The sequence below is a fragment of the Ammospiza caudacuta genome, chromosome 2 (genome assembly GCF_027887145.1).
Source record: "Ammospiza caudacuta isolate bAmmCau1 chromosome 2, bAmmCau1.pri, whole genome shotgun sequence".
Taxonomy (NCBI): Eukaryota; Metazoa; Chordata; class Aves; order Passeriformes; family Passerellidae; genus Ammospiza; species Ammospiza caudacuta.
In genome coordinates, this window is record NC_080594.1 from 117,723,575 (window position 1) to 117,748,428 (window position 24,854).

The 24,854-nt window shown below is 40.2% G+C and overlaps 1 protein-coding gene and 1 long non-coding RNA gene across 3 annotated transcripts in view; one reads left to right on the top strand and one right to left on the bottom strand.

Annotated features, from left to right (window-relative positions):
• The window catches only part of DSCAM (DS cell adhesion molecule), a 403,090-nt gene that overhangs the window by 172,928 nt on the left and 205,308 nt on the right, over positions 1-24,854 (top strand). The gene's annotated exons all lie outside the window — the stretch shown is intronic.
• LOC131572121 (uncharacterized) overlaps positions 17,204-24,854 on the bottom strand; it is an 18,755-nt gene continuing 11,104 nt past the window's right edge. The window contains exons 2-3 of the long non-coding RNA XR_009275999.1: positions 18,235-18,285; positions 17,204-17,438 (exon numbers count right to left, since the gene is read on the bottom strand). This is a non-coding gene — a long non-coding RNA (uncharacterized LOC131572121). The remainder of the gene's footprint in view (positions 17,439-18,234; positions 18,286-24,854) is intronic.

Sequence of the window (24,854 nt, forward strand, 5' to 3'; positions counted from 1 at the left end):
ACAAAACAAAACAACAAACAAGTGGCAAAATATGCCAACCAATGTGCTACTCCGTAAGTCTATTTTTAACATACATGCAAGTAGGTTAAACTACTTTAGTGATTGTCATTAACATGGTCGAAATTAGTGCAAATTTACTGAGTGTGGGGTTTTTTGGAGTACCTCAGCTCTGTTAGTGCTGTTCCCTTGCTACTCACCTGTCAAACTGTTGTTGTCACTGTTGTCCCACCTGCACCTGAACATAGCAATGCCCCTTTCTTCTCAAAGCCTGCATCTCTTAGCACTTGATCTGCTTCAAATCCTCAGCAGGTGCGGTGCATGTCAGGCAGTGAGGAAGGAGCTGGGGAAGGAAATCAACACCTGTGCTGTGAGTGGAGCTGCTGGGTTTCTCCATGGCCCATAAATACTCGTGGTTCCAGACCTGCACTCCCTGTGCACCACGAAACCTCAGAGAGAGCAGAGCCTGGCCAGAGCACAGCCATGAGCTCTCCTCATTCCGGCTGAAGCTGTTGAGTCCTAATTGAAGGGATTAGCTCCTCATCCAACAGCTTTACATTTTGTGACTGTCGCTGACTTTTTGGTTTTTTTGCATCAGTTCCAGCTGCTGCAGTTTTCTCAAATGCTTCAGTGTTTAATTTTAAAGATATTCCAGCAGAGGAAGCATTTCTTCCAGATGACAACTTGAAAATCATGAGGGTTTTATTGGTGTTGCTAATGCTAGCTATAGTGTAAAATACTGACAATTATTGCTGGGTTCTGGCAAATTATGTTTTGTCCCATCTATGTGCATCACATTTTAGCAAGCAGTTAAGGTCTTCAAAAACAGATTATTAGGTATTCTGTACGCATGGATTTGACTGTAAGAGAAATAGGGCTGTACAGCAGAAAGAGGGAACCCTTCATGTTCTCCTTTTGTTGTGTGATCTGTGAGTTTTCAGTTTTCCTTTCTGTTTGGCTTTGGTTTTGAGAGCTAATAAACATATGATATCCAAGTAAAAAGCAGTGAGTGGATCTTGACAGCTTTATTATGGCTATTATGTTACGGTACATTAAATTTTTAATGAAATAAAATATGGCAGATTGCCAAATTATGTGATGATAATTTCAGGAAGCTGTAAACAGGTTACTCAGTAGTTCATAATTGCTGTAGGTAATTTAACATTCAGGAAACTTCCACCCACTGATAGTAATTAAGATTGTGTTTTGGCTATGTGCATTGATTATGAGTATCTGATCATGAGAATCTCTCTTTTTTTTTCTTTTCATGTGGTATTTCACTCTTAGAATTTTACCTGCTGGCAGCAAATATTCCCTTTTTATTTCACATCATGGAATGCATCAGTGGAAAATATTGTAACAATATGCAATCTGCCTGTGCATAACCTCACTGCTGGACTTCCAGCGTCAGAGAGAGCTCAGCTTCTGCCTGCAATGAAAATTTCCTTTATGGGGCTGCCTGGTGGAAAGGACACCTTTCAGCTCAAGTTTGGCCAACACAAAACCCTGAGTGTTTCTGAATCTTGCATTAAGGCTTTGTGGGAGAAAATCACCCAGCAGGTGTGAGGGGATGCTGTCAAAATAACCAGAAAATGCAGGAATTTCCCTCCTGCCAGGGGCCTGTGTGAGAGCTGGCTGCGAGAGACTGGCAGCAAGGTGGAATGATCCAGGGAGAATGTCCCCAAGGATGCTCTGGGTTGGTCGTAGCAGGGAAACTGAGGCAGAATTATCAAAATTCACAGAATCACTGGGTTGGAAGAGACCTTCAAGATCATCGAGTCCAGCCCAGCCCCAACAGCCCAACTGAACCCTGGCCCCCAGTGCCACATCCAGGCTTTGTTAAACACACCCAGGCATGGGGACTCCACCACCTCCCTGGGCAGCCATTCCAGAACTTTATCACCCTGGCTGGAAAAACCTTTTCCCTGCTCTCCACCCTGTGTTTCCCTTGGTGCAGCTCGAGGCTGTGTGCTCTGGGTGTGTCAGTGCTGCTGGAGCAAGAGCCCAGCCCCAGGTGAGCACAGGCACCTTTCAGGAGCTGTGCAGAGTGATGGGGGCAGCCCTGAGTCTCCTTTTCTCCAGGCTGAGCACCCCCAGCTCCCTCAGGGCTTCCTCATAGCTTGAAGTGAGGAATCTGAGCCCCAAATGGAGCCCCAGGAATCCCAGCATCATCAGCATTAGGGGATGCTGCCTGAGGCCGCTGGGGAAGGGGGTAACTGGGTTATCCCAGCAGAGCATCCTCTGCCTCCCAGACTTGTGCCACTGCTGGAGTCGGAGCAGGAACGGCACTGCGGCGTTGCCACAGCAACGGCAGGGACCTGTCAACACCTCTCTCCCTAATAGTGACAAATGGTACTTATTACATCAGCACTAATTTCATCTGATCCCTTTCAGATGAAGATACTTAGTTCTTGCTGATCAAATTGTGTCGCTGTAATTACTGAGAACAGACCTTATTAAATGACAGCGCTCCTTACTCATTGCCTCGTCTCATGCCCGAGCTTATCACTTGCCCTCTTTCTGGACTTTTGGTGATGCTCCTGGCTGCCCCCAGGGCACACTCCCCATCCCAAGGCAGTGGTGTTTTGTTTCATTCAGGGATAGTTCATGTGATGGGGAGGAAGCTGCATCTGGTTTCCTTATTTTAATAGATGTGAAAGAGTTCGAGACCTTCAGAGCACGTGAAGCAAAGCTGTTCAATGTGTATTGTTGCAGACATCTTTTATGAAAAATCCTTTCCTTAGTATTTTTCCTCCTGAGAAGCTGAGAGGCCTCAGGAACAAAATGTAAACAATGATTATCTGCTGCTGTGGAATGCAACAGGTGGATCAGGGATTGGCCATGTTGGATATTTGTAATTAATGGCCAATCACAGTCAGCTGGCTCAGACAGAGAGCCGAGCCACAAACCTTTGTTATCATTCCTTCCTATTCTATTCTTAGCTGGCCTTCTGATGAAATCCTTTTCTTCTACTCTTTTAGTATAGTTTTAATATAATATATATCATAAAATAATAAATCAGCCTTCTGAACCATGGAGTCAGATCCTCGTCTCTTCCCTCATCCTCGGACCCCTGTGAACACGGTCACATGTGTGTGGAACTGCACAGCTCTTGCTAAAAAAACTGTAAAAATAAACAAAAAAAAAGAGAGAGAAAAAAAGTCTAGTTGTTCGTGCAAAGTAGCCTAACTTCAGGTTAGGCTAGCTGCATCCTTTGGAGAGCACATGGCTGCAGTTATCTTCTTATTGCACTGCTTGATATTTCAGGTTTAATGAGACTTTGTACGAGTGCAGAGAAATAATTACAGAAAATCATCTAGGGAGGAGGAAATTAGACTGGAAATGAGGAGGATGCAAAGCATTCTCTGCCACTGACCTGCAGGCTGATTTTGGGTGTAATATTTTCATCCATAGCTCTGGAAAGCACAGAGAGGTCTCCCAGTCTGGGAAGTCCTGTGCAGTGAAGATGATGATCTTCAGGGCATTGAGCAGCTCCAGTTTTGTACTGGAGAGTCAGAAATGTGAGGAGGGGCTGAGGGAGCTGGAAGGGGCTGAGGCTGGAGCAAAGGAGGCTCAGGGGCCCTTGTGGCTCTGCACAAGTCCCTGCCAGGAGGGCACAGCCGGGGGGGTCGGGCTCTGCTCCAGGGAACAGGGACAGGAGCAGAGGGAGCGGCCTCAGGCTGGGCCAGGGCAGGCTCAGCTGGGACAGCAGCAGCAATTTGCCCATGGAAAGGGAGCTCAGGCCTTGGCAGGGGCTGCCCAGGGAGCTTTGCAGTGCCCATCCCTGCAGGTGTCCCCTGGAGGTGGCACTGAGTGCTCTGGGCTGGGGACAAAGTGGGGACCAGGCACTTCTTGGACTCAATGGTTTTGGACATCTTTTCCAGCCTCAGTGATTCTGTAATTCTATTCTGTGATTCTGTGATTAGGACCTTCTTGTATCACAAACAAATTCAATAAAATGTGCTTTGCCCCGGAAGATGTTTGAATTTAAATTGGCTTTATGGTTTTCCTGCTCTGCCTGGTGGTGTCTGATGAAATTGTTTCTTTCTAGCTTATAAGTCTGCTTGATTTTTCCTGAGGTTGGGGTGCCAGCTTTTGATTTAATGGCCTTCTGCTTGAGGATAAATGGAGCAGTGCATTGAAGGATGGTCTTTAGTTGGGAAATAATCAAACTGGCTGGAAAGGGAAGCTCAATAGCATCCAAGTCAGCACTCAAGCTCTCACACTCTTTTGAAAAAAGATTACTCTGAAAAATAGTGTGACAAGTGGCACAGCAAGTCACAGGGCAAAGAGAATTTTAAATCAAGGTGTCCTTCATTTCTGTCATCATTTTTAAAAGGAGAATGACTTCTCTTTAACAGATGGTACATGACAATGTATGTGCAAGTATGGTTTTGCACCTTGGCATTATACAAAAAAATCAAGATTTGTATTATTTCTTGGTCATCTCATTGATTGACCACATAATTCAAGACTTCTGGGTTTTTCAAGCCTATATAACTCTGAATAGCTGCTTAAGGGATAATAATAGTTTTGTTATTGTATAATAAACAAAGAGTAAAAAATCCATTCCCCTCATCATCAGAAAAAGTGGAGCAAATATTTAAAATTATGGCAACTAGTTTATGTGCCAGCTAGCAAGAAGTGGGAGATGCCAGCACAATTCCTTCCCAGGGTGTACATAAATCTATTTTTACTTATTTTAACTTTTGTCAGAGGCCTTTTAGCCAAGTTATAGTTTGGGGCAGTTGGAAAATGTTTCGTTGGTCTCATAGAAGTAAATTATCTGTGTCTGATTCCCATGTAAAGGTTAAAGGTGATATTGTTTGTTTGTTGGTTGGTTTTTTTGTTTGGTTGTGGTTTTTTGTTTGTTTGTTTTAGTTTTGTTTTGTTTTCTTTTCTTCTTGTTGTTGATGTTTTAATTTACATTGGGATTAGGTCTTTTCCTAGACTGAGAATAGAAGAGACTTTGTGAGCCCATGTTGACTGTGCCCGCTGATTGCTTTATATTTTAACTGCTATGTGTAAATTGAGTAAGGCAGAGAACTTGATTTTTCCAAATGTCTGGGAGGCAAAAGCAGCTGTATTTTGTATTGGGTCAACACTTGCAGAATTTTTATGTGGCTCATTTTCATTCACATTAAGGAAATTCTCTTGTAAGGAAGTGTACAAATATTCCAGGTTGTGAATACCAAGCACAGATTCCAGGGTTACCATGCAATTTTTTTTTAATCTCCATTTAATTACTGGAACATAACTGGTGGTTTTTCAAGGCAATGACATTTGCTGGGTCCTCTGGGAAAACACAGCCACAAATCATCTCAACACAAGAGCAGGTCAAATGGTAATAATCAAGTCATATTCATAACTCATTGGAAATAGACTATTCCAAAATTGCTACCTGATACAGAACTAATGCCTCATTAATCAGAAATACATCAACCTAGGGACACTGGTTATGTCAGCTGGAATTATGAAGGAGGTGCAGGGATTGCCAAGTGCTGCATTTGGGTAGATGCAGCTTCGTGGAGGCTTGTACATGCTGAGAGGACCTGCTTTCATCATGGAATTGTGCATAAATGTGTTGAGTGAGAGAGAAGCTCTGAAGCTTTACATACTCAGTGTAAATAGTAGAGGAACCCTGTTTGGGGTGTATCTTAGAGCACAGTGAAAGGTTCCGTTTTAAATAAGTGAATCATAAAAATTCTCCTTGTTGTTGGAGAAAAGGGGAGATTAACTAATGCAGAAAACAAATAAACATACAAATATATCAACAAAAATATTTATTATTTGTCTAAACTGGAGTGTAGGGAGGTGATTCTGTCCCTGTGCCCCCTCAGGTGATTTCCCACCTCCAGGCCCTGCCCAGGGAGGAGCTGGAGCTGCTGCAGAGAGCCCAGAGGAGGCTCCAGGATGGGCAGAGGATGGAGCAGCTCTGCTGGCAGGAAAGGCTGGCACAGCTGGCATTGCTCACCTGCACAGGAGAAGCTTTGGGCTGAGCTCAGGGTGGCCTTGCAGGGCCTGGAGGAGCCCCAGGAAAGCTGGAGAGAGACAATTGCCAGGGGATGCAGGGACAGCACACAGGGAATGGCTGCCAGTGCCAGAGGGCAGGGCTGGGTGGGATCTTGGCAATGAGGAATTGTTCCCTGGCAGGGTGGGCAGGGCTGGGATGGAATTCCATCCCTGGATCCCTGGCAGTGCCCAAGGCCAGGTTGGACACTGGGGCTTAGAGCAACCTGGGACAGTGGAAAGTGTCCCTGCCATGGCAGGGGTGGCACTGGATGATCTTTAAGGTTCCTTCCTGCCCACACCATTGCATCACTCTAAATAATCCAGATTTTTCCTTTCCTGTGCTTGGGGCATCTCGCAATTGAGTTCTTGTGCACAAGCCAACTACATACTGTGTTCACATGTGCTGAGTCTAATTTAAAATCCTTCACCACTCAGCAAAACCTTATCTCCAGGCTCAGTAAAATTGCACAACTACAAGTTCAAAGGTAATGGAAGTCCAGATTTTCTAAATTATCGGTAATACTTTTAAGTACATGTGGACTGGTAGTCTTGAAGTCATTTAGTTGGTTTGTGTTTCAATCCAGCTCTGAAACCAGCTCTGAAATCACCTCAGAAGTCTCTCAAATATGACACATGCAACTTATAAGGGTGTATTTCAAGTTTAGGACCATTGTAAGCAAAATACTTCAGCCTTTAGTTTTAAAACTTTGATTTTAAACCAGGAAGATCATTCTGCACTGAAATAGAAAATTCTTTAAATTGTTCATACATTCTTTTATGGATGGTAATACAGTAGAGCAATGGATAACAGTATAAACAGTAGCTTGATCCTTTTGTAAAAGGTAGTAATCAATAAATCAATCAGTTCTTTTCAGTCCCAACAACTAAATGGATTGTCTAGTTCTGCCATGTTAATGCTTCAGTTTTCCCACCAGTGCAATGGCTTCAGAAATATTTGTATGAAAAATTGAACCTTCTCGGATTAAAAGATTAGGCTTCTGAAATTCACAGACCACCCCATTTCTTATGTATTCCTGCTTAATTATTTGCAATGCTAAGACTGTGGATTTCTTTTTTTCTGAGATTTTCCTCCCTGGTTGACTTTGAATATGAAAATGTTTTGGGTAGAAGTAGGTGAAAGCAATTCATGCTACATGCCTTTAATGCCTCTTTTCAGGATAGAATCTTTAAAACAGTTTTGTCCTACCTGACAGTCCTTCTATGACACAAAAAAAAAGTCATCCTGGGGTACTAGTTCTAAAAAATGTGATCCTTAGGTGTTTTAAGTGTTGTAGCAATAGTTAATTTTTTTAAAACCTAAACTGTCTTGGTAAAATATAAGTGAAAAATTATGGAGGGCTGTAAAAAATTTAGAAGACGTGCTGGCTTTCCTCTTCTCTTTCCCTTTGCTGGCATATGTCAATTTAATATGTGCTTTATGCACTTTCTCTTTATGAGCAGCATTTCTGAGGAAAAGGCATTAAGTTTGGCAAATAAGTACTTTGTAAAATATACATAGCTTAGTAAATGTAGTAGAAAAAGGAAAGCACTAAGTGTAGCTTAAAAAATGCAAAATCATATAAGAAATAGTTCTGAATATGCTGTCTGTTATCTGAGTGAACAAGGTGGCTGATCTATCTGGGTTTTGCCCTTAATTTATACTGCAACACATAATGAATTTTCTGTCATTTAATATGTGTTCTAATACTGACAGAAAGTCAAAATGTTAAAAGCACTATTTTATGCCACAGGCAGGATTAAAGGTATCCTATTGTTGAGGAGCTAAAATCATTAATATTGCAACAGATTTTAACACTACTTCATAAAAGAAACTGCTGATTAAGCTTTTGCTAAAGGTCCTCGGCCCTTGTAATTTTTATAACACAGCTTTCAGGAGAATCTTCAGAGCAGAGGAGCCTTTTTGTTTCAGGCTCTGTGTTGCCTGTTTTGTGCTCCATGACATGGTCCAGCTGTGACAGCTGCTCACTGAAGGGTTGGGTTAAAATAAGTGAGTTCTCAAATACTAAATTTGGGGATTTGTATCCATGTACACCTAACTCAGGTGCTGTAGTTACAGGAGCGTCACTTGGCTCTGACGCTAACAAAGCTACCAACAGGACTTGGGTGCATTGGGATGGGCACTGCCAGCAGGTCAGGGCTGACCCTGCCCCTGTGCCCAGCCCTGGGGGCACCTCTGGCTGCTGTGCCCAGCTCTGGCTCCTCAGCACAGCAGGGCCAGGAGCTCCTGGAGCTGAGCAAGGGCCTGGAGCAGCTCCGTGCCCAGGAAAGGCTGAGGGAGCTGGGGCTGCTCAGCCTGGAGAGGAGCCCCAGGGAGAGAGAGGGGCTGAGCCCTGCCTGGGCCTGCCTGGCCCTGTGTCTGTCCCTGTGTCCATCCCTGTGTCTGTCCCTGTGTCTGTCCCTGCCTGGCCCTGTGTCCATCCCTGTGTCTGTCCCTGTGTCTGTCCCTGTGTCTGTCCCTGGCTGTCCCTGTGTCTGTCCCTGTGTGCAGAGCTCAGAGCAGGCCCAGGCTCTGCTCCAGGCCCAGCAATGGCCCCAGAGCCACGGGCAGGGCCTGAGCCCAGCAATTCCCCTCACAGGAGGCACAACTTCTGCCCTGGGCAGTGCCCAGCCCTGAGCAGAGCCCAGAGGGGCTCTGGGGGCTCCTCCCTGGGGATATTCCAAATTTCCACACACCTTCCAAACAATTCCCTAAACAATCCCTGCATGTTTTAAATGCACCTTTCAGGAAAACATCCATGCTCCCCATGTTGGGTTCCTCAGAGCCATTCCACTGTGCAAGGGAAAGTTTCCCTGCAGAAGAAAATGATCATTCTCATTAGGAAAGGAAATTAGTAAAAAAGATAAGCCCCTGGGCAAACCAAATGCAAAAGTTGTCTGTAACAGGGGGAAAAAAATCTCTGGGTTTCAACTTTCAACAGAGACATTTCATCAGCAGCTGCATTCATAGGACAAGGAGTTATGTGACTGACCTAGATCTGTGTGGTACTTAGACATCTGATTTGCTTAAAATCAGAGTGAAATAAATCTTAACTACTCTCCTAGCATTACTGAAGCATCCTGCTTAGAAAAGTATCCTTAAAAAAAGGTAATTAGGCATAATTGTGCCACAAAATTAAGATCTAGATAATTTTCAGTTTTCTAAAGCTCCAAAATAGTTGTCTTATTTAACTGTGTGCAATTTTCAAGCCTTGTAAAATCATTTGAAAAGAAAGGAGAAGACAAACCTTTTTATCTTTAAAGGGGAAAAATCATTAATAATTTCAAGTAAAAAGTCAGTTCTAGGACTCCGGGATCTTGCTAATGCATTGTGAGGAGAAAAAAATGGTGGAATTGGATAAATAAATGATTTGTTATAAATTATTTGCAAGGAATGGTGCATCTTCTAGTTACCTGTCTGTCTTGCTGTCTTGCATTTATAATGACTTTTTTTCTGCTTTTGTTGCTGCAGGACCTCTTGCTTTTGTGAGGATTTGTTATGGTTTCTCAATCAGGTGAAGATAAATAATTTGGACACATTATGTTCCAATTATAGAATGAGAAACCACATGAAAGACATTCCCCACACAAATAAATAAATGAGAAGTTAGTAATTTGCTCAATTTACAATAGGAGGAGATTGTAACATGCCTGAGAGCTGAATTTCTATTGGAATATTCATGAAATGTTCAGTTTCCTCCATTTTTCATTCAGGATGAAATTAAGAAAGTGCAGGTTGTTGAGCTTTTCACATTTATGTTTGATGGGCAGTCCTGAGTATTTCAGCTCAATAATTGTTGATATTTCTCTGTGAGATGTTTGTGTTTGTGATTTTGTGTGTTCTTGGAGTGAAGGTTGGGCTGGAAGGAGAGGCAACACCTCAGTTCAGTTATAACTGTGCAGAAAACCATCCCTGTGCTGAGCTCGAGTTCCCAAAATCAATCTGTGGCAAATATAAAGCTTTTACCACTTTCCTACAGGAAATTTCATTAGGCCATGGATAAGAGTTCTCTAGGAGTCATCCACTCCTGCTCAGAGAGAAGTGCAAAATAGCCACAATATAGTCCTTAAAAAAAGGATGTTTGGTAAAAAAATTTTTTGCAGGGAAAAAAAAATGGAATGGTTAAAAAACTTTTGGTAGAAAAGTTTGATTCTTTTCTAATTGTATTTTTCCAAGCAACTGTCATTAAATCTCTTTACACACCAGCAGAACATTTTAAATACATAATGGATAGAGGCAGAGAGAAGAGAGAGGAACATGTGAGCCTATTTCTGAAAAAGTTCCCTTAAATAAGGACAATATCTGAAAATTTCATGAATTCTGACTCGTCTTGGAGTTTTAACACCACAAATGCTATTCAGAAGTGTAATGAATCACCCCACAAACACAGGTCTGGTGGATTTACATGCACTTGGGAGGAAGAGAAAGACACAGCTTTTCGATCAGCCTAATGGCTTGGAAGTAGCTTCAGGAGGAGTGCTGGTAATCACATTTGATGGTCTGAATTGATGGCTGATGGCTTGTAAAGGGCAAAGCACGGGAGTGATTTCAGGGAGCTTTTAATAATGCTTAGCAAATGATCAGGCTGCACAGTCAATCGCTTTGCAGATGCCAATATTCTTTCCCCCCCTCCCAGTAAGTGCAAAGCATAGGAAGAAAAAAAAACAACCTCAAAAGAAATCACAGAATCACAGACTTAGTCACGATAATCCCAGTGTCCAGAAGAAAGAGAAACAAAAAGTCAGATTGAAGGAATAAACTTGATCTAGACAAGGAATAATTGTAATTTTTGATTTGAGATTTGAATACTACTTATGGGTTCTTCCAGGATCCAGTTCTGTTTATAATTGCATGCTAAATCCTAATCCATGATTTATAATAAGGAAGACACAATCAAAGGAATGTTTCCCACAGAAAAGTGTTGAGGAATTGACTCTAATTTCTGCCTCTTGTCTGTGGGTACAACATTTGCAAGATTTTTGATACTCTTGTCCTGTAGGGGTGGGTCATACAGCTTGTGGATGCCCATCAGCCCTGAAAAGGATCCACATCCTCTCTCTTCTCTCTCCTGAGATCTGGAAAGAGCTTTTTCTCTTTTTTTTATTCAGTTGCAAAAAACTTCCTGGAGTAGCTGAAGAAACAGACCAAACTAGGTCAGTGGCTTCTCCAGAAGATCCAAGGTCAAGAGGAGTTGAAATATTAATGACTTCTGAATGCCTCTACTTCAGGATGACTTGTAATACTCCAAACAAGATTTTTAGAAGTGGTTATGCCCAACAGGATAACAATTAATTGTATGCATTATGACTATTTCATAGCTTGCTTTGCTCTCACAATATTAGTTTTAACTTTTTAAGTTCCCTGTTGCCAGGAGCAACATAAGAGAGATTTGCAGGTACTTTAAGACCTGGAGGGAATGATTTTGGGAACAGTACTCAGGCTCCCAGTACAAATGAGCTTTGGGGTTATATACAGCAGGTAATAACATTTTCATTTCTAATATTCAGGATTTTCTCAGTGATCAGCAAACTGGAGCATTGTCTTTGAGTGAGATCTGGTTTTCACCCACCTGTGAGCAGTTGTGCCCATTTTGTCTTTAAAATCAGCAGGACATGACTGAGTTCTCTGAGTCATTATTGTCCCAAATTTATTTAGAGGATGCACTGTTGGGACATCACATTAATTCTGTCCAGAGCTTTATAGCATTTAAATCTTTTTTATGATTATCCATTTTGCATATTTTGAAACTTTGTTGTGATGATTCTGAGAGTGAAGGAGTGAAGGACCTCCTCTAGATTCCCTGGCTCCACTGTAGATTTCAGGGAAATGATTGTGAGTATTTTTATAGGTGTGAGACAAAACCAACCAATATTGTCCAGGAATTCATTATGAAACTTCAGAATAACCCATGCTCTTGTTGTTACTGGTTTGTCTGGATAAATATGATAAAATTTTAAAGCTTTATGTCTCTGCAGCTCCAAGCAAACTTGAATAACAAACCTCTGTTTTGTTGCATTTGTATTTTTCCTGAGGTTCACGCTGATATTTTGGTGATGAGATTCATTCATCACCAAAATGAGATTCATTCATCAGCTTCCTCTTCTGCTGCATTTCCAGCAATGCAGTGGTGTCAGTCATTACTAACCAAAATCAGGACACTTGTACTAAGAACAGTGGCCAGCAGAAATGTTGTGGCGGCTGTTTTTTTCAGTGACATTGTGACAAAAAATAACCACACTATTTAAGGTGTAAATTAGGAAAAAATCCAGTGGCTTTCACTGTGTACAGGCCCTTTTTCTTTTGTGGGTTGACAACTCCTGAATTTAGCAAAGCATGATGTAAGGCAGGAACAGAGGTTCTTATAATTCTCCTTGTAAATAGATTTCACGGTACAATCTTCATGTGAAAATCTTATTTTCAAGAAGTACCAAATAGTTTAATTTTCTATCTTCAGAGTGCATCACTGTTAACCTACTGCAAATAAATGCAAGAACTCTGCCAAATTAGACATTCCATTTTTCTGGAAGGAAGTGAGCTTCCTCAACCAAGTTCCCAAAAGGTTTTGTCCTTGTGATTCCTTGCACAGAACTGGGGAGAAAAAAAAAAGAGAAAAATCTCACAAGAAAAAAGAAAATTGATCTTTTGCTTCACTCCCAGCTGTGAAACTTTCAGAAACTCAGTTGAAATGGGGGCATAAAAGCAAAAAATAACTGCAGCTTCCATTAGAATTTAGGAAAAGAGTGACCTGGGTCATCAAGTTCAGTTCCATGAACATAAATATATACTCAGAAGAGTTCACAGAACATCTATTCTTAGTCTCCAAAAAAACCCACAAAACTAAAAGCCCTCCCTAAGCTTTTCCTCAACTAATCTTGAAACTTGTGCTGTTCAGAATCTAAATTCAGAAAAGAAATAAACCAAACCAACACCCAAGAAACCACAACCAAAACAAGCTGCTCAAAACAAAATGGCACAATGAAGGGGAGGGATGAAAAACTGATATCCTATAAATTCCATGGCAGGACAGCTCTCATAAATAAACTCCCAAGTGGCACAGAGAAAAGTAAAAGAGCCCCTAGACCTTGCCAGTCTGGTTGGTACCATAATTCTTTATTATTCCCAAATTAGGAGAGGGTCCATAATCCTGAGCATGCAAACAACAGATGCCAATTAAGCACTTTAGGTTTTTCTAAGCCTTTGCACTTTAGGATGTTGCTGTTTTCTGCCTGGCAGCAAGGGGAGGCTCACAAGAAAATCGATACACCAAAGAAGAGCCTGGTGGACAAAAATTTCCTAAACTCTACAATTAATGATTGGATCTTAATCATAGTGTCAACAAAATATGATAAATTCCAAGGAATCTTAAGAAATATATATATAAATTTTTTTTTGCTTGAATTTAATGTCCAAAGCATCCCAAATTCCTCGACTGTGTTACACAGTCATGGCAAATTCCATCCCAGGCTCCATCTTGGGACAAGCAGATTTCCCCATGCTCTGTTTGGGACATTCCCCATCTTCCAATCTTCTAATCCCCTCCAATTGTCTAGACTAAGTTTTATTAATGGATAACTCAAAGCCATTAAATCTCATTCCAGTAATGCTCTTTAAATTGAACAATTCTCCACTCCCTCCCTGGCATATACACCCAAACATACACATTTTGTTATTCAATGGAATGTTTTTATTGACACATTTATTGCTACATTTATTTTGAGAGAAGAAATAAATCAATTTTTAAAAGTCTCTCTAAAAAATAGAGGGTTTTTATAATCTGTAAGCACTTATATGCCTGATTTTTAGTTCTTATTGGAGATGTCCTGTGTGAACAAAACCAGCTTGGATTACAGATGATATCCTAGATGAGCTCTTATCTTATTCAGTGGTGCTATTGCTTCATGTTTTATCTTAGAATCCTATTTGGTTCTTTCATGGCTGTGTCTCACTGGTAGCTCAGAGACGTCCCACCATCCATCAAAACATCCACAGTCGTCTCTTTCTCCATCCCTTCCAAGTGCTGGAATTCTATCTCACTTTTATAAAATGGTTGCTGTGCAGTCAGATACGGGAGATAATTAGTAAGCTGAATTTCAGACTAATTTTAACCTCTGAGCTAGAAACAGCATTACAGAATGTTTTCCTTCTCAGATTTATGACAGCAGAACAAGCACCAAAAATAAAGGAATGACTTCATCGCTTCAAAATTAAAATTTTCCATATTCCAATGCTAGGAATTAATATTCACAGAAAACATCAAGGATGCTTTAGAGAAAGGGAACTAAGCACAAAGTACTTTTTTTTAAATTTTATTGTGGTTTGGAACATGTTCTTGAAAAGACATCGGTGGCCACTTCACAAAAAAATAAAGTGAAGTGGACCAGTGAGAAAAAATGAGCAAAATACAGATTTATATTAACATGAAAATGAGTTAAGTTAAAAAAAAAAAAAAAGAAGAGAATTTATGCTTTTGTAATTCTGAAAGAATAAAATTGTAGGAAATCATAAGTACCTCTGCTAATTTTCTAACATAGATTAAGTCCTAATCCAGACTGAAACCAGGAATTTCAGAAATTAGGGGAAAGACTGATCTAGATCTAAAATTAATATACATTTATTTTCCTGATTCCTCTAAATCTCAAATTTTTTTTGAGGTTGGTTCATGTGATGCTGGATTGGGCTGACAGCACCTGTTGACACAATTCTTGTTCAGTCAAAGTGTGGAAATTCCCATAAGAAAGACAAATGTCCTGAGTTGGTTTTGGTTGGTTTTTTTTTTGTTGTTGTTGTTTTTGTTTGTTTGTTTGTTTTCCTCCTTTTAGATGTTTTTGTCCTTCCCTATTTTTGCTTGGAATTTACCAGAGAGTTCCTGTATCCACTTTGTAATTTCTCCATGAACTGTGATACTTTTTGTGAATACCCTGATGCTTGAATTTTCCATCTTCTGCCTATGTTCAATCGATTCTGTTTTCACTTTCTGATAAGATATGAAGATATGAACTGACCTAATAGTTTAAAGGTCTTTTCCTTCATCTTTCAGACAGTTGTTATTTCTCTTTATCTGCTCCTTTTTCATAACTGAACTGTTATTTCATAACAGCTGTCTTTGTTTCCTTATCCCACCATTTTAAAACTGGGCTTTCATCTCTTGAGTAATTTCTGCAGCTCTTCCTTGTACCTGCCAAATTGTCAATACAATTTCAGTCAAGTGACATTTAAATTTTCCATATTTATTTATTTCATTTATTTGTTTCTTTGGTGGACAATGTTTCCACAAACATAGCAGAGAAAGCTGCACCATTATGGAATCCTCAGATCTGCTTTTCTGAAGTAAAACATGAATTGTTTGCCACCTCTCTCTTGCAGGGTTTAGTTCTTCCCCCAGCTTCTTGTATGTGAATGATTTTTCCTGCAGTTAACTTTAATTCATATATTATAAATCTCATCCATAATTTATCATAAAGAGGGACCTTCTATTATTTATCACCCACATGATGGGGACATGCATGTGCACACATGCATATATAGGATATTTTCCTACATAAAAATTAAGATTAATGTATAAATATTTAACTGAGGTTATAGTCAAAGGAAATATTGCTCCTAAAAGTGTTGGAAAATACTTTTTTCAGCAATCCTAATATGTGTCGGTACAATCTGGTAGAAACAGGTGATGCCTCTCCACAGAATATTGGTTGTTTGAAAGGAAAAAATAAGGTAACTTAAAATTTTAGCATCTTATTAATATTTTATTTCCAGGTATCTTGATTTCTTCTTCAAAACTTAATTTCTTTTAAGAGCCAGTGTTGACCTTAAACATAAGTCGTATTTTATAGAGACAGGTTTCTTCTTATAATTAAGCACTGGAGACTCTCTCAGTTCTATAGACCATGAGCTGGGATTAGAACACAGTGCAATGATCAGGACTCCCTGAACAATCAGATTCTTTCATTTAAGTGCTGGCTGTTGCTCAGAAAATGAGTTATCAAACAAACTTTGAAATATTCACCCCTTGCTCAGTCAGTCTTTCCATACAGAGTAAAACCCCGGGAGAATTTTGTCTGAATAAGGGGAGAGAGGAGCTTGGCTGTCACAGAAAATACTTTTTATTAATCACAGAGAGATTTTCAGTTTCCCAAGGTGCAGTTTACCATTGTAAGCACCGTTCACTGCAGCAAATACTCCTTCAAAACCCAAAAGCAGCATTTAACTACACATTTGCAGACCTTGGGCAGCTTGACATGGTGGCCTTTCCTCCTCTTATTCAAAGAACTTTAGCAACCAGAAATTATTGGACACCCACTCTTTCTGTCACCCAATTGTGGTGAATGAGTTCAGCAAAGATTTATTGTGCCACCTATACCTGAGAGTTGCTGAGAAAGCAGCATCTGAGTTAAAGACAATGCTGAAGTTGTGCATGCTAACATATTATGTCCCTATTAAAAATTGTTTTATATTTTTTACTATTTTATAATTTTAAAAAATATTTCATTATTATTTTATAATTAATAATATCTATTCATTTAATAATGAATGCAGATTATGTTTGAGATGGTGTTTATCATATGACTTGGCTCTGAATGTTCAGGTGTCTGCAGTTTCTATTTAAGTGGGAAATTGGTCTATGAAAAGTTAGCTGAAAAATATCTCAGAAATGAAGTGAAAAAGGTTTTGGGGTTTTGATTTTTTTTTAGGGATGGTTTGGTTTTGTTTTAGTTTTATTTTTTCCAGGGGTAGGTGGCTGAGTTTTTGGGTCTTTTAGGACTTTTTTGGTTTGGTTTGGGTCTTTTTGGATTTAATTTATTTTCGTTTATTATGCAAATATGCCCAAATACATTCCTAAGATAATTTTTATCATTTGCTGGGAGGTTTTTTTGGTCTTTTAGGGCTTTGGAGTTTTGGGGGGGTTTTTTGTGCGTTTGGGGCTATTTTTTGTGGTAGGAAGAAGTTAATAAGTGAATAGCTGTTACCTTTGCTAATGTCCCACATTTTTTTCCATCCTTTTTTCTTTTACTTATTTTATTGATGGCTACATCCATGTAATAGAATTTAAAATTACTTTACATAGAGGCTAGGCTGGGTTTTTGCACAGAGTCCTATTCACTCACGTGTGATCAGGGCTCTCCTTCCCCACCTTCCATCCCATGGAGGGCTCATCCTGCAGGCTGAGGAAGAGACAACCAGCAAATAAGGAAGAATAGCAGAGTTTCAGTTTTAATACCTCATTTTGAAAGATTAGGTGAAAGCAAGTCGATGTAACAGGTTGGTCACACAATCAAACCACATCCAAGCACTCACAATTAATTATTCAAGCCTTCCTTTGTGCCCTTGTCAGTTTGAACAGAAGAGCTGTCAGCTGCTGAGTCTCTACTGAAGACCAGCCTTAGATCGTTATTATTGAGCTGCCCCTGACCAGGCTCCGGGGCCAGAGCTCCTGTCAGAAAGAAAAAGAAATGAAACACGGAATATTGACTTTTGGGTCTTTGGGATATCGCTTATTTATTTATTTATTTCCCCCCCCATCTTCCCTGGTCTTTGCTCTGCTTTGTAGGATGTTCCCTTTGCTCCACAAAGAATTTTTAAAAAATCCAAGAGGCTCAATTTACAGGGGCTGTTCCACCTTTTTAATGAAAATGCTCCAGGGAGGGAGATAGTGTGTCCCAGCCACGGACATGGTGTAGAATGCAAATCCTCAGGTCACTGATACAGACCCTTGGGGCTCTGCCTAAGAGGATTGGAGTGAAGAAAAAATTGGCTTTCTCCCAGGAGATAAAGACTGTGAGCTATGAAAGCAATAATGTTGACCCAAATAAGAGTTGCTCGAGAGATTGAACCAATGCAGAATTTGCTTAGAATAAATGCCATACAGCTGTCAGATTTTGCCACGTTAATTTTCTCTTTTTTTAAGATTCATTTATGGCTGTTCACATCCCTAAGCCATTGGCTGCATAAAAGAGTATACACAGATTAAAGCTGAGTATCAGGAAAAGAGAAGAAAAGTAGTTTTAGTTCAGAGTTTTTTCTTCATTACTTTTCCACTGCCTAGTTTTGAAAAATAGGGATAATTATTTTTAAATGTTCTTATCTAAGTGACACCAGCATTTTTTGGACGCTCATGTAAAATGTCAAAACTGTGCTGTGTTTTCTCAGGAGAACGAAGTACATCAAAGCAAATTGGGTGAATATCCTTACTTTAGATTAATTTGTGCAAAAAAGGAGTACTTACAGACCTTATGCATTGGAAGCATCACTTGCAGAGAGTCACATCTCTTTTTAGGGACCTGCAAAACATAAATAAGGAGAAATGACTGCTGTACATAATTTAAAATCCCTTTGAACACATGGTCCCCACCTTAAACAAGAGACACGTTTGCTCCACAGGTTTCACAGTGATCCTCTCCTTTAAAGTGTATTTTGCATCCTTGTGGTAGTCATGGAATGGTTTGGGTTGGAAGGGATCTGAAAGATCATCTCAATGCACCCCTGCCATGGCAGGGACACCTTCCACTGTCCCAGGCTGCTCCAAGCCCTGTCCAGCCTGGCCTTGGGCACTGCCAGGGATGGGACAACCACAGCTGCTCTGGGCACCCTGTGCCAGGGCCTCACCACCCTCACAGGGAACAATTTCTTCCTTATATCAAACCTAAATTTCCCCTCTTTCACTTTGAGCCCATTCCCCCTTATCCTACCACTCCAGTTTCTGATGAATTGCTCCTCTCCAGGTTTCTTGTAGCCCCTTCAGACACTGGAAGCTTCTCCACACAACCTTCTCTTCTCCAGGCCGAACAGCCCCACCTCTCCCATCCTCTCTCCATAAGGAAGGTGTCCCAGTCCCCTTATCAACCTCATGGCCTCCTCTGGACTTGCTCCAACAGTTCCAGATCCTTCTGATCTTGGGACACCCAAACTGGGCACAGCACTCTGGGTGGGATCTCATGAGAGCAAAGAGGAGAATCCCCTCCCTGGACCTCACAGAGCTTGGGATGATCCTGGTGGTGATTCCATGCACAGTTTTGGATGATGTTCTCCATCTCCAGCAGTGCCAGAGGATGTGGATGTGTCTGATTCATGCTGGGAATGCTGCTCTGAATGTCTGGGGTGGCTGCAGTGTGCTGGACACGTGGGGGCTTTTCTGTCAGGTCAATCCTGTTTAGAGAACTTCATGCTGCTTGCAGCTTCTGGGATTGCAAGAAATGTCAATGATATGGATCTTGCCATGGAAATGTCATTAACGTGGTCAAGGCCATCTGTGCTAATGTCATGTGGTGCTGGCAAGGCCACTCTGTGACTCCACAGGTTCTTTAGTGACCTGTGGGGAGAAAGGGAGAAAAGACAGAAAGGGAGAAAAGAGAAAGAAAGAGAGAAAGAGAGGAAAAGGAAGGGAGGGAGGGAGGGAGGGAGGGAGGGAAGGGAGGGAGGGCAGAAGGAAGGAAGGGGCGGAAGGAAGGGGCGGAAGGAAGGGGCGGAAGGAAGGGGCGGAAGGAAGGGGCGGAAGGAAGGGGCGGAAGGAAGGAAGGGGCGGAAGGAAGGGGCGGAAGGAAGGAAGGGGCGGAAGGAAGGGGCGGAAGGAAGGAAGGGGCGGAAGGAAGGAAGGAAGGAAGGGGCGGAAGGAAGGAAGGAAGGGGCGGAAGGAAGGAAGGAAGGGGCGGAAGGAAGGAAGGGGCGGAAGGAAGGGGCGGAAGGAAGGAAGGAAGGAAGGAAGGAAGGAAGGAAGGAAGGAAGGAAGGAAGGAAGGAAGGAAGGAAGGAAGGAAGGAAGGAAGGAAGGAAGGAAGGAAGGAAGGAAGGAAGGAAGGAAGGAAGGAAGGAAAATAAAAAAAAAAAAAGAAAGAGAGTTTGACTGCTGAGGGAAGTTCTTAGGGTCCAGGCAGTGCAGGTCTGTGTCTGCTTGGCCATATTTATTTTGTTGGTTTTATATTCTATTCTTCCTGAAAAAAATAAATTTTAGAAGTGGAAAAATGCTTTGTGTGACTTTGAGCCTAAAGTCCCATATGTAGAATGTGAGTTTTTAGTATGTTTTTTTGCCATAAAACACCTCTGTTTCCTTAACATTCATAATTTAAGAGACAGAACAGAACACATTATAGACTCTAGCAGCCTAACAAATGCTGAAATGCAACCATTTAAAACTATAGAACAAATCTAAGTGTAAAAAAATAGATGCTTTAAATCATTTGTAGAGCTAATTGCATCTGTAAGTACAGGGAAAGCTCAGGAAAAGTGAAAAAATGTTCAACACAGCTTGCCTGAAACATTAATCTGGCCAAAGGCTGTATTTTAAAACTAATTTATTCTGAGGTCTTCATAGAAAATCAGCACTGGTGCAAACAAAACATGTCCAGCCCACTGGTGAATTCTCTGACAGTAGAAAGAGAACAACAATAATCATATTTAACTCATTCAGAGAGATGTACACAGTCAAACTGTGCCTTTGTTGTGCACCTCCATAAACTATTGGGTCCGGTCTGGCAGGTTTTCAGGCACAGGATGTGAAATAAGGGGTAAGAAAAGATCTTTGGGTGCTCAAAACCCAGAACTGGGATTCCCAAATCTGCCAGAAACTCGTAGGATAAAGTTAGGCAAATCAATTTGCTTCATTGTGCCTCAATTTCCCAATCAAATAGAAAATGATAAAAATTATCTTAGGAATGTATTTGGGCATATTTCCATAATCATCCTGATATTTGGACAGGCTTCCAAGCCATGATTCTCTGAGCAGCTCAGAGAAGGAAATAAAAAACCTTAAAATACATTTATTTGAAAGATGCTTGTTGTGTTTATAATGATATTTTCTTTGTGCTTCCAGTCTAAGGAAAGTAATAGTACAGAATCACAGTAATCTTTATGAGATGGTAGGGAATTACACATCCTTCCCAGTTTTACCTCACATAGATCTTTGAAATGAAGCTGGATTGAAATATCCCGTAATCGTGAGTTGATGCTCAGCATAAATCACACTGTGAATTTACTCCTTATTGAAAAGTTATATTTACTGAACCCTTTTCATTGTTATAAAGTTAGTTTGACAAAGATGTCAGCAAACAGAAAATAAATAGTGTGAAAACCACATCTATTCACACTGCTATAATATGACTCTTGTTCAAAGTGTTTCTGTTTATTTAGAGAAGTTGCAAGAATTATAAAACTTTGTAACCCATAAAAAATGAGGTCTGCTAAATCCCCATATGCTGATGGAATTCAGTCTGCAAACAGAGTCCCAGGAACTGGTTGCAGTTATTTCAATTTAATTCAGTGTGGGTTGGTTTTTTCCTCCAGCAATGTTGGTAATACATGTGACTTATATAATACTTAAATGCTGTTTTTCTAATATTCCTTTATGGAATAATTTCATTGGATAAGGGATGACAGGAGTTTTGTTTATTTTAAAGTATAGAAAAGTCTTTATGTACTTTTGCTTTTACTATTGTTATTTTTTTCTGTTTAAAACACTGCTTCATCAGTTCTTCTGAAGCAACACTGAGTACAAATGGTTTTTGTATGTTTCCATAATCAGGGAAACGTGTCCTGAGTCTCAAAATATGGGAATAGCTCATCAGAAGACATTTTTTTAAAAAAATATTGTAGGTGTGTGAGTGGTAATAAGAGCTGAATAGTTAAATACACAAAATGCACAACATGGAGCTCTGTGCCTGTGTGATGGGTAAAGAAGAGACAAAAGCAGGGTTCCATCTTCTAGCATAGCTGGTTGTGTTGAAAATAAAAATTAGTTTATATGAGACAGAAAAGTAGAGGAAAAATTGTTATAGTGAGGAGAAAGTGTAAAAAATATTTCATTTTTATGGAGCTGTTGAAAAGCAACACCATAGACTTAACACTGTTCAAAAAGATAGAAATGTACATAATTAGCAGCTTTTTTCCTTCATTTTAAAAATTATTTACTGAACATTGAATTCTTTTCCCAGTAGATTGGCCAAGAGTCTCCAGGAGAAATTGTTTATTTTACCTCTAATTCCTAGTGGAGTTGCTTCCTCCCACAGTGAATATTCTGAATATTTTTTAACCAAACATAGGTTTACTTTTTCAAATTGAGTGAGGAAGATATTAATTCCTTCCCATGTCATTGCCATAGCCAAATTAACCCGTTCCACTTTCTCTCATTTTGCACTCTCAAAATAAAAATGCTACACTAGAATGTACCATGTGAGGCTTTGTCTGCTACTGCACAGACTTTAAATAAGAATTCTGACTGCTCAGGTTTCTTGGGAAGCTTTGAATAGATCTTTTCATGGAAGGGAGTGGGTGCTATGATGAATTTCTCATAAAACTGTTCCTTCAGGTTGAGATGCTCCATTACCTTCATGGCTACCTGCAGAATAGATGTGGTTTAAACATGTGGGGCCAGCGAGCTGCAGCTGCTGTAATTACTGTGGGATAATATTGGCTGTCTGCACTCAGTAAAAATAATTCTGCTGCTGTTGGAATTCTGTGTCTGCAGGGCTGTGCCTTATTCTGATCATATTGTCCATAACAGTTTATATTCTGGAAACACAATCACTTCAAAGCTCCAGAACTATTAAGGTGCACATTTGATGGTGGTGACATAAAGCAGCTGCTGTTCAGGCCAGAGTAGAGGGAGGTTTTCTCTTTAATTAATGAGTTTCTGTTTAAATTTACATGCAGATAGGAGGGGAGATGTGTTATGGTCCTTGATGATATAAAGAGCAGAGAATAAGTTTATTTGTGCTAATCCACTGGTCAGATCCAGGCAATTTATTTATGTGAGATGCACCAGTAAAAGCCTGAGGGAAAAGATTTTAATCCTCCAGACAGCTCCATATATCATGGGCAAAGTTGAATTCTCTTTAATCAGAGCCCCTAAAACTAGCTGGTGATTTAAAATTATCTGCTTGCTTGCCAGCTGAAATGAGGAAAGCAGCTTCTACAGCAATGTATGCAAGCACTCAAATAATCTAAAACTCAGGCATTAAAGATTATGGCAGTTTTATTCAATATCCTGGAGGATGACAGTTAACAACAGCTGTAGCTGCTCATGCCTAATAAATTCATCAAAGATTAAGAGGGGGAACAATTAAATAAAAACATTGTGTGATCAGTCAGGTCTATACTATTAAATCTATACTATTAAATCATAAAAGAGTAGCCATTAACAAAACCCAGTCTGTGTACACAAAAGCACAGCTCCTGCATCTATTTATGCCTTATTTGAAAAATAAAAAAAAAAACAAAAAAACACAAAATCAAAACAAACAAACAGGTTTATTCCTCCTTTATAAAACTTGAAGATTGTTTATGTAACATAAGTAGAATTGGTGTGGACAGTTGGCATGAAATACATTTTTGCAGTCTCAGAAACAGAGACAGGGCAACAAAATATGTTTTGATTTGGTAATTTACAGTCTCTTTTTCAAAAGGGCCAAACTAATTCAGAAAATCATAGTACTGCACATAAAAGAGAATAATTTCTTTCCTTATACTGAGATTACAGAAGCACAAATAAACTCAGGGTACTGTTGGATTTAGAGCAGCTAAAACCAGGAATGCAGCTGCTCCAGAATTCAGGACCTACCTGATTTGGGAACACTGGGTTCAGCCCTCATCCTGTCTCAATGAGAAACCAACAGGGAACCACAACTCTTGTCCCTATTTAAAGCTTCAATTGACTCAGCAGATAATCTCAGCTCAATTTACAAATTCCAACTGCAACTTTAGTTTGTTCAGTCCCTCTTCCCCTTTCCTTTCCCTTTTCCTTTCCTTTCCTTTTCCTTTCCTTTCCCTTCTCCTGAAATTCCCTCTCCCTTCCCTTCCCTTCCTTCCCTTTCCCTTCCCTTCCCTTCCCTTCCTTCCCTGCCTTCCCTTCCCTTCCCTTCCTTCCCTTCCCTTCCCTTCCCTTCCCTTCCCTTCCTTCCCTTCCTCCCTTCCCTTCCCTTCCCTTCCCTTCCCTTCCCTTCCTTCCCTTCCCTCCCTTCCCTTCCTCCTTCCCTTCCCTTCCCTCCCTTCCCCTTCCCTTTCCCATTCCCTTCCTTCCCTTTTTCTTTTGTTTTCTTTTTCTTTCTTTCTTTTCTTTCTTTCTTTCTTTCTTTTCTTTCTTCTTCTTCTTTCTTTCTTTCTTTCTTTCTTCTTTCTTTCTTTCTTTCTTTCTTTCGTTCTTCTTCTTCTTTCTTTCTTTCTTTCTTTCTTTCTTTCTTTCTTTCTTTCTTTCTTTCTTTCTTTCTTTCTTTCTTTCTTCTTCTTCTTTCTTTCTTTCTTTCTTTCTTTCTTTCTTTCTTTCTTTCTTTCTTTCTTTCTTTCTTTCTTTCTTTCTTTCTTTCTTTCTTTCTTTCTTTCTTTCTTTCTTTTTTCTTTCTTCCTTCTTTCTTTCCGCCACTTCCTCCTTTCCTTTCCTTTCCTTTCCTTTCCTTTCCTTTCCTTTCCTTTCCTTTCCTTTCCTTTCCTTTCCTTTCCTTTCCTTTCCTTTCCTTTCCTTTCCTTTCCTTTCCTTTCCTTTCCTTTCCTTTCCTTTCCTTTCCTTTCCTTTCCTTTCCTTTCCTTTCCTTTCCTTTCCTTTCCTTTCCTTTCCTTTCCTTTCCTTTCCTTTCCTTCCTTTTCAATTGTATTCACCCTATGATTCTATAGGCAAGAAACAGGCAGGTTTATTTTCTCAGGTAGTAATAATTCATGTAAAACATCAAGAAAAATCTGGATAACTATAGCAAAATCCCCATTTATGAAACAGAGAGACATTTTGGAGTGGAGAACACCATGGCATCTAAATTTGCCTAGATCTATTTTGATTGAAAATATGCAGAAGGACATTGCTGATCCATGATATTCCTTACAGATAGGGATGCCATAATTACAGCAATTTTTTTTTACTCTTTTCCTCTCTAATC